General features: G+C 29.6%; 7 non-coding genes across 7 annotated transcripts; all 7 read left to right on the top strand.

Annotated features, from left to right (window-relative positions):
* The first annotated feature begins 702 nt into the window (after positions 1–702).
* TRNAA-AGC (transfer RNA alanine (anticodon AGC)) lies at positions 703–775 on the top strand. The gene has a single exon. It is a non-coding gene; the product is annotated as a tRNA-Ala (tRNA).
* Positions 776–1531: 756 nt separating this feature from the next.
* Positions 1532–1604, top strand: TRNAA-AGC (transfer RNA alanine (anticodon AGC)). The gene has a single exon. It is a non-coding gene; the product is annotated as a tRNA-Ala (tRNA).
* Positions 1605–2363: 759 nt separating this feature from the next.
* On the top strand, positions 2364–2436 carry TRNAA-AGC (transfer RNA alanine (anticodon AGC)). The gene has a single exon. It is a non-coding gene; the product is annotated as a tRNA-Ala (tRNA).
* Positions 2437–3195: 759 nt separating this feature from the next.
* Positions 3196–3268, top strand: TRNAA-AGC (transfer RNA alanine (anticodon AGC)). The gene has a single exon. It is a non-coding gene; the product is annotated as a tRNA-Ala (tRNA).
* Positions 3269–4024: 756 nt separating this feature from the next.
* TRNAA-AGC (transfer RNA alanine (anticodon AGC)) lies at positions 4025–4097 on the top strand. Its single transcript has one exon. It is a non-coding gene; the product is annotated as a tRNA-Ala (tRNA).
* Positions 4098–4869: 772 nt separating this feature from the next.
* Positions 4870–4942, top strand: TRNAA-AGC (transfer RNA alanine (anticodon AGC)). Its single transcript has one exon. It is a non-coding gene; the product is annotated as a tRNA-Ala (tRNA).
* A 773-nt stretch (positions 4943–5715) lies between these two features.
* TRNAA-AGC (transfer RNA alanine (anticodon AGC)) lies at positions 5716–5788 on the top strand. The gene has a single exon. It is a non-coding gene; the product is annotated as a tRNA-Ala (tRNA).
* Positions 5789–12886: the final 7098 nt, after the last annotated feature.

Genomic DNA, 12886 nt, shown 5'->3' with positions numbered 1-12886 from the left:
TAGGATAAGCCCTTTAACTAATGTACTCATAATTAGTACGAGTTTCATTAAGCACAACTTATTCCTTGACTCAGTATTACCACAACCAATGGTATTTTAAAATGTTATATCTTACATGAAGCCCTGAATAGCGAAGCGTGCTTCTCGTTTGTCCAGATCAATGTCTTTACCTCTCTCTCTCTCTCTCTCTCTCTCTCACACACACACACACACCCACCCACATATATATATGTATATATATATATATATATATATATATATATATATATATATATATATACTCATTTTTCAGATTGTTTTATAGTGTCAAGAGTCAAGACCAATGTCATATTGAACAGCAAATTGGGATCCATTTTGTTTGCCATTTTTGCTTCGTTATTCTCATTTTGCTCGATAAACCCACTCCAGATTTGGATTGTTTTTTTCTTTTTGGAAGCAACAAATGTCTAAACTTGTAAAGTGCAATTCATCATCATCATCGTCATCTTATGATGTTGGCAGAAAAAATTCTAGTACTGACATGAACAAGGATTCAGTAGAAGGGTTGGTACCTTAATATACATGGGAGAGACAAAACTGCCATGAATTGGTGGTACTGAGGTTTAGATGGAAAGTATCGGAGCAGAGAATATGAGATGGAGCTAACCGGGCAAAACCTAACTAAAAACAATATAGAAGATTGGTTTTCCAGAGCAATCATACGGGGATGTAGCTCAGATGGTAGAGCGCTCGCTTAGCATGCGAGAGGTACGGGGATCGATACCCCGCATCTCCACTTTTATTTTTTAATTTTTAATTTCTCAAACTAATTTCCTTTTAAAGCCGTAAATCTTTTTGAGATAATACTTCATATAAATAAGGTAACTACAAACTACACAATTGGTAATTTGCTTATTTTCTACTAAGATATATTCAAAAGTTGTTGATTTTGGTCTCTCAAAGTACTCACCTTCTAAAGCCATAAATCATTTTAGTAAAACACTTTATATAAATAAAGTAGTTACCAACTACATAATTGATAATTTGCTTATTTTCCTTCCATACCCCACATCTCCATTGCTTTTTTATTTAAATTTTTAATTTTAAATTTCTCAAACTACTTTCCTTTTAGGAATAATTTCAAAAACCTCCCCTGAGATTTCTAACAATTTCACTGAGCTCTCTTGAGATTTGAAAAATTACACACACCTCCCTTGTCATTTAAAATGGCAATTTTACCCTTAAATATTTTAATGAAATTCTCTTATTTGGTATGCTTATACTTAGAATGAGTTTTAAAATTATTTTTTCATTCTTTTTCCTTCTTATTCCTTTTTAAAAAAATTTCGCCAATAAAACTGTAAAACTACCACCATTGCCTCTAGATTTCTATTATAACTAAATGTCGAACTAGTGATTTTTTTGACGAGTTAATTTTATATGTAATACAATATTTTTGCTGATCTTTGTTTTCTATTTTTTGGTATTAAAATTAATAATAAATAAAAAGAAATGGCCCAAAAACACTACTAAATTATGATATCCATCACTTGGGGATGTAGCTCAGATGGTAGAGCGCTCGCTTAGCATGCGAGAGGTACGGGGATCGATACCCCGCATCTCCATTGCTTTTTGTTTTAATTTTAAATTTCTCTAGCTACTTTCCTTTTAAAGTTGTAAATCTTTTTGAGAAAACATTTCATAAAAATTAGGTAGCTACTAGGTACACAATTGGTAATTTGCTTATTTTCTACTAAGATATATTCAAAAGTTGTTGATTTTGGTCTCTCAAACTACTCTCCTTCTAAAGCCATAAATCTTTTTGAGAAAGCACTTTATATAAATAAGGTAGTTACTAACTACATAATTGACAATTTGCTTATTTTCCTTCCATACCCCACATCTCCATTGCTTTTTTTTTTAATTTTTAATTTTAAATTTCTCAAACTACTTTCCTTTTAGGAATAATTTCAAAAACCTCCCTTGAGATTTCTAACAATTTCACTGACCTCTCTTGAGATTTGAAAAATTACACATACCTCCCTTGTCATTTAAAATGACAATTTTACCCTTAAATATTTTAATGAAATTCTCTTATTTGGTATGCTTATACTTAGAATGAGTTTTAAAATTATTTTTTCATTCTTTTTCCTTCTTATTCCTTTTTTAAAATTTTTTGCCCATAAAACTGTAAAACTACCACAATTGCCTCTAGATTTCTATTATAACTAAATGTCGAACTAGTGATTTTTTTGACGAGTTAATTTTATATGTAATCCAATATTTTTGCTGATCTTTGTTTTCTATTTTTTGGTATTAAAATTAACAATAAATAAAAAAAGAAATGGCCCAAAAACACTACTAAATTATGATATCCATCACTTGGGGATGTAGCTCAGATGGTAGAGCGCTCGCTTAGCATGCGAGAGGTACGGGGATCGATACCCCGCATCTCCATTGCTTTTTGTTTTAATTTTAAATTTCTCAATCTACTTTCCTTTTAAAGTCGTAAATCTTTTTGAGAAAACATTTCATAAAAATAAGGTAGCTACTAGGTACACAATTGGTAATTTGCTTATTTTCTACTAAGATATATTCAAAAGTTGTTGATTTTGGTCTCTCAAACTACTCTCCTCCTAAAGCCATAAATCTTTTTCAGAAAGCACTTTATATAAATAAGGTAGTTACTAACTACATAATTGACAATTTGCTTATTTTCCTTCCATACCCTGCATCTCCATTGCTTTTTTTTTTTTTTATTTTTAATTTTAAATTTCTCAAACTACTTTCCTTTTAGGAATAATTTCAAAAACCTCCCCTGAGATTTCTAACAATTTCACTGAGCTCTCTTGAGATTTGAAAAATTACACACACCTCCCTTGTCATTTAAAATGGCAACTTTACCCTTAAATATTTTAATGAAATTCTCTTATTTGGTATGCTTATACTTAGAATGAGTTTTAAAATTATTTTTTCATTCTTTTTCCTTCTTATTCCTTTTTTAAAATTTTTCGCCCATAAAACTGTAAAACTACCACTATTGCCTCTAGATTTCTATTATAACTAAATGTCAAACTAGTGATTTTTTTGACGAGTTAATTTTATATGTAATCCAATATTTTTGCTGATCTTTGTTTTCTATTTTTTGGTATTAAAATTAACAATAAATAAAAAAAATGGCCCAAAAACACTACTAAATTATGATATCCATCACTTGGGGATGTAGCTCAGATGGTAGAGCGCTCGCTTAGCATTCGAGAGGTACGGGGATCGATACCCCGCATCTCCATTGCTTTTTGTTTTAATTTTAAATTTCTCTAGCTACTTTCCTTTTAAAGTCGTAAATCTTTTTGAGAAAACATTTCATAAAAATAAAGTAGCTACTAGGTACACAATTGGTAATTTGCTTATTTTCTACTAAGTTATATTCAAAAGTTGTTGATTTTGGTCTCTCAAACTACTCTCCTTCTAAAGCCATAAATCTTTTTGAGAAAGCACTTTATATAAATAAGGTAGTTACTAACTACATAATTGACAATTTGCTTATTTTCCTTCCATACCCCGCATCTCCATTGCTTTTTTTTTAATTTTTACTTTTAAATTTCTCAAACTACTTTCCTTTTAGGAATAATTTCAAAAACCTCCCCTGAGATTTCTAACAATTTCACTGAGCTCTCTTGAGATTTGAAAAATTACACATACCTCCCTTGCCATTTAAAATGGCAACTTTACCCTTAAATATTTTAATGAAATTCTCTTATTTGGTATGCTTATACTTAGAATGAGTTTTAAAATTATTTTTTCATTCTTTTTCCTTCTTATTCCTTTTTTTAAAATTTTTCGCCAATAAAACTGTAAAACTACCACTATTGGCTCTAGATTTCTATTATAACTAAATGTCGAACTAGTGATTTTTTTGACGAGTTAATTTTATATGTAATCCAATATTTTTGCTGATCTTTGTTTTCTATTTTTTGGTATTAAAATTAACAATAAATAAAAAAAATGGCCCAAAAACACTACTAAATTATGATATCCATCACTCGGGGATGTAGCTCAGATGGTAGAGCGCTCGCTTAGCATGCGAGAGGTATGGGGATCGATACCCCGCATCTCCATTGCTTTTTGTTTTAATTTTAAATTTTACATTTTAAATTTCTCAAGCTACTTTCCTTTTAAAGTCGTAAATCTTTTGGAGAAAACATTTCATAAAAATAAGGTAGCTACTAGGTACACAATTGGTAATTTGCTTATTTTCTACTAAGATATATTCAAAAGTTGTTGATTTTGGTCTCTCAAACTACTCTCCTTCTAAAGCCATAAATCTGTTTGAGAAAGCAATTTATATAAATAAGGTAGTTGCTAACTACATAATTGACAATTTGCTTATTTTCCTTTCATACCCTGCATCTCCATTGCTTTTTTTTTTTAATTTTTAATTTTAAATTTCTCAAACTACTTTCCTTTTAGGAATAATTTCAAAAACCTCCCCTGAGATTTCTAACAATTTCACTGAGCTCTCTTGAGATTTGAAAAATTACACATACCTCCCTTGCCATTTAAAATGGCAACTTTACCCTTAAATATTTTAATGAAATTCTCTTATTTGGTATGCTTATACTTAGAATGAGTTTTAAAATTATTTTTTCATTCTTTTTCCTTCTTATTCCTTTTTTTAAAATTTTTCGCCAATAAAACTGTAAAACTACCACTATTGGCTCTAGATTTCTATTATAACTAAATGTCGAACTAGTGATTTTTTTGACGAGTTAATTTTATATGTAATCTAATATTTTTGCTGATCTTTGTTTTCTATTTTTTGGTATTAAAATTAACAATAAATAAAAAAAATGGCCCAAAAACACTACTAAATTATGATATCCATCACTCGGGGATGTAGCTCAGATGGTAGAGCGCTCGCTTAGCATGCGAGAGGTATGGGGATCGATACCCCGCATCTCCATTGCTTTTTGTTTTAATTTTAAATTTTACATTTTAAATTTCTCAAGCTACTTTCCTTTTAAAGTCGTAAATCTTTTGGAGAAAACATTTCATAAAAATAAGGTAGCTACTAGGTACACAATTGGTAATTTGCTTATTTTCTACTAAGATATATTCAAAAGTTGTTGATTTTGGTCTCTCAAACTACTCTCCTTCTAAAGCCATAAATCTGTTTGAGAAAGCAATTTATATAAATAAGGTAGTTGCTAACTACATAATTGACAATTTGCTTATTTTCCTTTCATACCCTGCATCTCCATTGCTTTTTTTTTTTTAATTTTTAATTTTAAATTTCTCAAACTACTTTCCTTTTAGGAATAATTTCAAAAACCTCCCCTGAGATTTCTAACAATTTCACTGAGTTCTCTTGAGATTTGAAAAATTACACATACCTCCCTTACCATTTAAAATGGCAATTTTACCCTTAAATATTTTAATGAAATTCTCTTATTTGGTATGCTTATACTTAGAATGAATTTTAAAATTATTTTTTCATTCTTTTTCCTTCTTATTCCTTTTTTAAAATTTTTCGCCAATAAAACTGTAAAACTACCACTATTGGCTCTAGATTTCTATTATAACTAAATGTCGAACTAGTGATATTTTTGACGAGTTAATTTTATATGTAATCCAATATTTTTGCTGATCTTTGTTTTCTATTTTTTGGTATTAAAATTAACAATAAATAAAAAGAAATGGCCCAAAAACACTACTAAATTATGATATCCATCACTTGGGGATGTAGCTCAGATGGTAGAGCGCTCGCTTAGCATGTGAGAGGTACGGGGATCGATACCCCGCATCTCCATTGCTTTCTATTTTAATTTTAAATTTTAAATTTTAAATTTATCAAGTTAGGCTCCGTTTGATAACACTGAATCTGAATTCTGAACTCTGAACTCTGAATTCTGAATACTGAAATAATTAATTTGCTGAATTTTAAGCACTGAAAAGAGATATATGAATGTCTGAATCTTAATGCTGAATCTATTTATACTGTTTGATAAATATTCATAACTTAATGCTTAATAAGCTAAATTGTACAATTTTGTCCTTCTATCTTTTAATCCAAAAAGGAAATAGAACCTATGATTTAATTAATTTAAAATTGTTAGGTATGAAAATGACAATGATTGTGAAGAGCAATGCATACAATGACAATGTTTCTTTGTGTGGGAAAAGGGTATGGTTTTCATCGTTTTGAGAATGGAAAAACGAGTTTTTAATACTCCAAAAGCACGTTCAATTACATTTCTCAATCTTGCATGTGCTTGGTTTAAAGCGTTCTTCTTTTGATCTTGGACGAGAAGCATTTCGAAAATCAGACAACCAATATCTAATATTTCGATATGGTGTCATAAAGCCACGTGTGTGTGGATAAGCTGCATCACATAAATAATATTTATCTGCACAAAAAAAATATCAAAATATAAATGTTTGTGGATGAAAATTACTGCAAAAAAATATTATTGTTAAAAAAAATTTTTGAATAGAGAATATCAGGTTGTTTTGTTTAATTAAATAAGGATTTTGAATAGAGAATATTAGGTTGTTTAATTAAATAAGGATTTTGAATGTAATTAACAAACAGGGATATATTTGGTAGATAAGATAAAGTAGTTGAAGTAAATCTCTTGACTCTTATCAAATTAAGCATTCAGCTACGATTCTTGTGCTGAAAAAAATACATACAAATTCAGCACCACTTAATAAGTTCAGCAGGTGAATTTTTATTTAGCAAACACCCACAACATCTGAATGTCTGAATGAATTCAGTTTCAGCACTTTTTTATGTTATCAAACAGGCACTTACTTTCCTTTTAAAGTCGTAAATCTTTTTGAGAAAACATTTCATAAAAATAAGGTAGCTACTAGGTACACAATTGGTAATTTGCTTATTTTCTACTAAGATATATTCAAAAGTTGTTGATTTTGGTCTCTCAAACTACTCTCCTTCTAAAGCCAGAAAGCCAGAAATGTTTTTGAGAAAGCACTTTATATAAATAAGGTAGCTACTAGCTACACAATTGACAATTTGCTTATTTTCTGGTAAGACATATTCCAATGTTTTTTTTTTTTAATATTTGTTGGCTCTTCCTTAGCTTTTTTAACATATGTGCCACATACATATTTAGCTGGTGTATATACTATTATTGTATACAACATTAACCTATATTGAGTAGTCAGAAGAGAACTCTTACAGTCTTTCGCACTGCTAGATTGAGTCTTCCCCAATGCTGAATTCAATATTCGAATTCTGTGCCTTACAATCTTGGGTAAAAAAGGTGTGGGGAGGGATGGGAGGGTAAAAAAAAAAAAGATTACGGTCGTAATTTAAATTAGAAAAAAATTCATGAGAACATGTACACTTGTCCAAATTATTTCGAAGGTCAAAAACAAATCTTAGAAAAGTTTTGAGTATCAAATTCAAGTCTACAAAAATTAAAGGAAAGTTAAAAAGGTAAAAAAAAAAAACCCATTATAGATTAAAAAAATAAAGAAGCCCAATTTTTTCCGATTTTCTACCAGTTCTGACTAGGTTTTATTAATTGGTCAATAGCCACCCATATAATCATACCTTAACTAAATCCCTATTTGTTAAATTCAATAAATTGAAGATTTGGTGGAACTCGACACTGCTTCCTAGGAAGAGAAGGAAGTGCAGCGGACTCTTCTGCTAAGAGGTAGCCCTCCTTTAAAATCTAACTTGAGGGATTATCGAAGGAGTCATCTAATTAATTGGTTTCAGAACATGAATAAAGATTGCAAAATGGCTTGATATTCATACTCTAGATGCTGAGTTGAGAAAAATGGAAGGGCAGATGGCAAATTGGGTGGATTTTTATAATTTAGGTGCAGATTTGAGAAAATGGTAAATTATCGATGTCAAGCTGAGAAAAAAAAAAAAAAAAACCACAACAAAGTGACTTTTGCAAACTTTAGAACAAGAGAACGAAATAGTTAGAACTTTTTACTACTCTTAACCATGTCAATCAGTTAGTAAAATATTTTTTGTCCATCACTAACATCTTTATCTCTTTCCTAATCCTTTATCGTTATTATAGGTGGCAAACCAACCCACTTAACTAAATTTACCTATACCCGCCCATGAATAGATGGGTATAGGTATCTTAAATTTTTATATATGTATATAAATGGGTTACCCATCAAACCCAATTAATCCATTTAGAATTCTCTTCCCCCAAGTTTCTTCTCTTCCCCCACCTCTTTTTTTTTTTTTTCCAAAATTTTCATTTTATCATGATGTTAACTACTTTTATTTCATTATTATTATTATTTGTTGGTTTTATCTTATTATTTTATTTTCTCTTAGTTTGTTAACTTGCTCATTTTTTAGCATTACCAATTTATGATAAGTTTTAGCCTCTTTTCTTATCTTTCTAAAATAAAATTTTAAATTTATATATGAAAAACAATATTAGGGGTTCAAAATTTTTGGATTAAATTTTTATATTAACTTTTATAGTACTTAGTTCAAATTTTTTTTATTCTTATTATTCAATTATTAAATAATATTTAATTTTGCGACATAGAGTATAAATGGAACAAAAATTAGTAATTAAGCTTATTAAGCATTATAAGTAAATATTTAAAACTAATAATGGGTACAAAGAGCGTTATAAATTGATAACTTAGTTTGCAAAAATGAATTTAAATGAGTTTACAAAAAATTAAAATAAATGGGTTATAAATGGGTAATTGGGTTACCCAATTCATTGTTTGACTTACCTACTTATATCCATTTAATTAAATGGGTTGACTCACTTATACCCGTTACCCATTTTACCTAACCCAAATCCGTCCAAATCACCCATTTTGATACATCTAATCGTTATCATTACTATATAGAAAGTATGATGAATTTTGACAATAAGTATGATAAGTCTTGGTGGTAGAGAATGTAGGCACGTGTAAGAACATTTTGATCTTATTTTTTGTTATACCTAAATTACCCTCATATCTTTTAATTAAACCTATTGCATTTCAATCATGACACTAATTAAAAAAATGAAAAGTTCCAATAAATTACATCTAAAAAATGTTGATAATTAAATTAAAAACTGCCCATTTACAACTATATTCACTAATCATTTTCTTCATATCCTATTATTGTATGTGTTAAAATTATCTCCAATTATTATATTCTTGTGCATAATAATTAAAGCTAACTATATTTTATATACATATTGTTCAGAAGAAAATTATGATAAATAAGAAGGCAAAAGGTTTTAAGCAGTTAATGAGAAAACAAAAGGTTAAATTGATGATTAAATTCACTATATTATGTAATATTGACTAAGAAAATTTCAAAAAAATATTGATAATTGTAGAAATATAAAAGAAAAGATGTACAACTATTGAAATTGAAAAAAATTTGTTGTAACCAAATCATAATGTATCAGTATGTATTTTGCTTAGATTTTGTTGTATACACTGGTTTGATACAACATAGAAAATTTTCTCTTCTTACTGTCACAATCCAAGCAAAATATGCAACAATTTAGTTTAGATATGATAATCTTCCATGGTCAGAGTTCAATAAACTTTTAATTGCTTTGTATATAGTAAATGTTTTGTACAACTAGCAATTGCTTAATGTTGTTTATTATATGGTTTCTTAGTCATTGTTATACCAACAACTTAGTTGTAAAAATATGGACTATTCCATCTTCAGAGTTTTTCTAACTATAGAATGCACAATAAACTTTTAATAATTTTGTACTCAATAAACATTTTGTACAATTACCAATTACTTAATTTTGTTCATTATATAGTTTCTTAATTTATATTATGCCAATAATCAAAGTTTTGCATAGAAATCTAATATATTAAAAGTTTTATACCTTGAGAAAATATATTTAGGTACAAAGCACACGAGTTATTACTAATAGGACTAAAGTCTTGTTTGATAATCCAATTTAACACTTAAATTTAATAGAATTAGATCTTGACATATTCAGACCGTTTGATAACCAAAGATTGAACATCTAAATTAATTAAATAGCATTGAATTTTCAATGCAAAACTTGCTCCCAAAATTAAGTGATAAGCTATTTACTTATCACTGAATGTAATATGCACTTAAATGTATTAGATTTAATATTTAATAATTCAATAATTTATTGGATTCAGACTTCAGATTTCACACTTAAGTTTTCAGACTTCAGTTTTATTAAATGCACCCTAAGTGTAGAGTTCCATATCATTTTGATATTTACAGTGAAGGAAGGCTTTTGAAACTGCCATCAATTGAGATCATCTACAGTCAAATTTTAGTATTAATTAGAAATTAAATGCTACCATAACAATATTGCCCGCCTTAAAGAAAACCTCCCATTTAAAAAAAAAAAAAAACTAACAATATGCAATTTCAGCTCTAGGGAATATGCAAGTCTTTACTACCAAAACACTGATTAGCCAATAGAAGGAATGTAAATTACATATTACAACATTGTCAACAATATTGTTGTGTTCAAAAGTGGAAAGTCAATGACTTTGAAGATACATTCATGAAAAGATTTGCTTCAAAAAATGTGCTCTTCAATGCAATTTCATGAAAAGATTTCCTTCAAAAATATATTCATAAATGCATTTTTTTGTGAAAATATTACTTTTGGGAATATATAAATAAAGGCAGCAGCACGCACAATGAAATTGACTAAAGATAGACAAAGGATTAAAAGCAATAGTAAAAAAATTGGCCGCTACAATATAGCATGTCATTTCCAAAAACATGTTCCTATAATTCACAATATAGACAGATATATTGTAGTAGCTAATTGCAAACTCGATGATAGTAAAGATCCAAACTTCTCTCGTCATGCCATGGCGCCATAATGGTGATTTTGAAATCCTCGTTTGCACACCATGGTGGCATAATGCAAATTTCAAAACCCTCATTTATGTGCCTTAAAGAAACTTGCATCTCAAAAAAAAGTAAAAAAAAAAAACAAGAAATCCAAAAAAGATGTACTCCACTCGACGATACTAAAGATTTAAACCTCTTTCATTGTGCCATGGCGTCATAATGACGGTTTTAAAATTCTTGCTTACCCATCCTAAAGAAAAAATTAAAAACAATAACAAAAAATCCGAAAACTTCAAAAGCCCCTTACACGTCTGCCAACACTAAGAAGACTGCAAAAACTTATTCATGCTAAATCATAGACCAACCACACAGCAATCAATTAATCTATTGGATCAACTACAGAAATGGATCAGTATCCCAAAATCACTGAACCTATGAAAATCAAGAGCAAGCAACTGAAAATGGATCCCAAATTGCACAAATATTTACCAATGAATAACCAAATCGACAACAATAGTGAGACCCGCATAGTAACCTTAGAATCAAAACAAAATAAAGAAAGAGACGGCACAATTTTAGCACAGAATGGTCTTTCAACCCCCAAAAGATGGTCCCAATACAAAGCCATAATGCCTAACATACACTCAAAAGAAATAGAAACATCACCACAAATTAGCACCAACACTTACAAAATTCCCAAGAAAAACAGAAGGATTCTGGACAGATTCAATCAAGAGCCGCCCAGATTCCTGAAACAAAAAAAAAAAAAAAAAAATCTGTACAAAACAGAGTTAGTACAAGTTTGGCATAGAATGCTTCCCAACCCCAAAAAGTAGTCTCAAAACAAAACACAATGCTTAACAATCAGTCTAAAAAACACCAAAATTAAGAATGATCACCAAATATTAGCACCAAAACTTACAAAATTCCCTAGAAAAACAAAATGTCCTGAACAGATTCAACCAAGATCCACCAGATTATCCTGAAACCAAAGGGAAAAAATATGGTTTGTATTGTATTGTATCATTTATGCCTTGCATGCCAAAACAAAAAAACAGAAATAGATGCAGAAATCGAAACGGACTGTACAATGAACTTCTTGGAATTGTTTCGAGAGAAAAGGGGCTAAAGCAGCATCAGCATTGTGAGAAAATGAAGAGATGGTGAGATTGTATTTTTGCCGACGGAGAAGTTTTTGCAAAGCTACATAGTGGTGGAGGTTACAGCCACTATTGAACAAGTTTGTCTTATAGCACCAAAGGCGCGCGGTGATCAGCTCACTTGATCGATGGATCAGCACACGAGAGTAAAGAGTAGCATTGCAAGCTATCTTTCCTTCTTCACTCTTCAGCGTTCACTTAGCTCTCTTTCCTTCCACGTCACTGTTTTGCGTCGGTTTCAGTGTTCACTTAGCTCATTTTTGGCTTACACGGGTCATTGTTTTGAGGCAGCTTCTTTTGCTTGAGATCACACGCACTTGTAGATGGGCATTACACATAGACAGAAGTGTAAATGGTCCTGAATTCCTTGTACAAAGAAACGAATGGCAAGGATAAGTGAAACATTTTGTTAGTAAACAAAATTTTGTCTTTTTGTTAGGGAAATTTTTTTTTCCCCGAGGAATTATGATGTATTTCTTTGGTAAATTTTACTTGTATGAAAAATGGATTTGCATTAGTTGAAACAAGAAAATAAAGGATATTTTCCTATTTCTTATGTGAAATTTCTAGGAAAGGAGGGAGAGATAAGGAATGGCAGAAGTGATTAATTATTTGTGACTTTTTTTTGCTTAATGTGTGCTAGTCTGTGTGATACATGTATAATATATGGTATCTTACTTTCAATAGTTTAATAATGACCAAAAGCTTATATATGGTATATTGTTTTCAATAGTTTATTTTAATAATGACCAAATGCTAATACGACTAATAGCTTATATGGTCAAAGCTCTTTGGACCATGCGTCCTAAATTGTTAAAAACTCTTTCCATTTATTTAAGCTAACAATTTCAAGATACAATTCACGGCTAGATAGAATTGATTTGAAATTGGATTAATGAATGCATAGTCAAAATTT

This window comes from Coffea arabica, chromosome 4c, assembly GCF_036785885.1.
Source record: "Coffea arabica cultivar ET-39 chromosome 4c, Coffea Arabica ET-39 HiFi, whole genome shotgun sequence".
In the NCBI taxonomy this organism is placed as follows: domain Eukaryota; kingdom Viridiplantae; phylum Streptophyta; class Magnoliopsida; order Gentianales; family Rubiaceae; genus Coffea; species Coffea arabica.
This window is presented reverse-complemented; position numbering and strand designations above follow the sequence as displayed.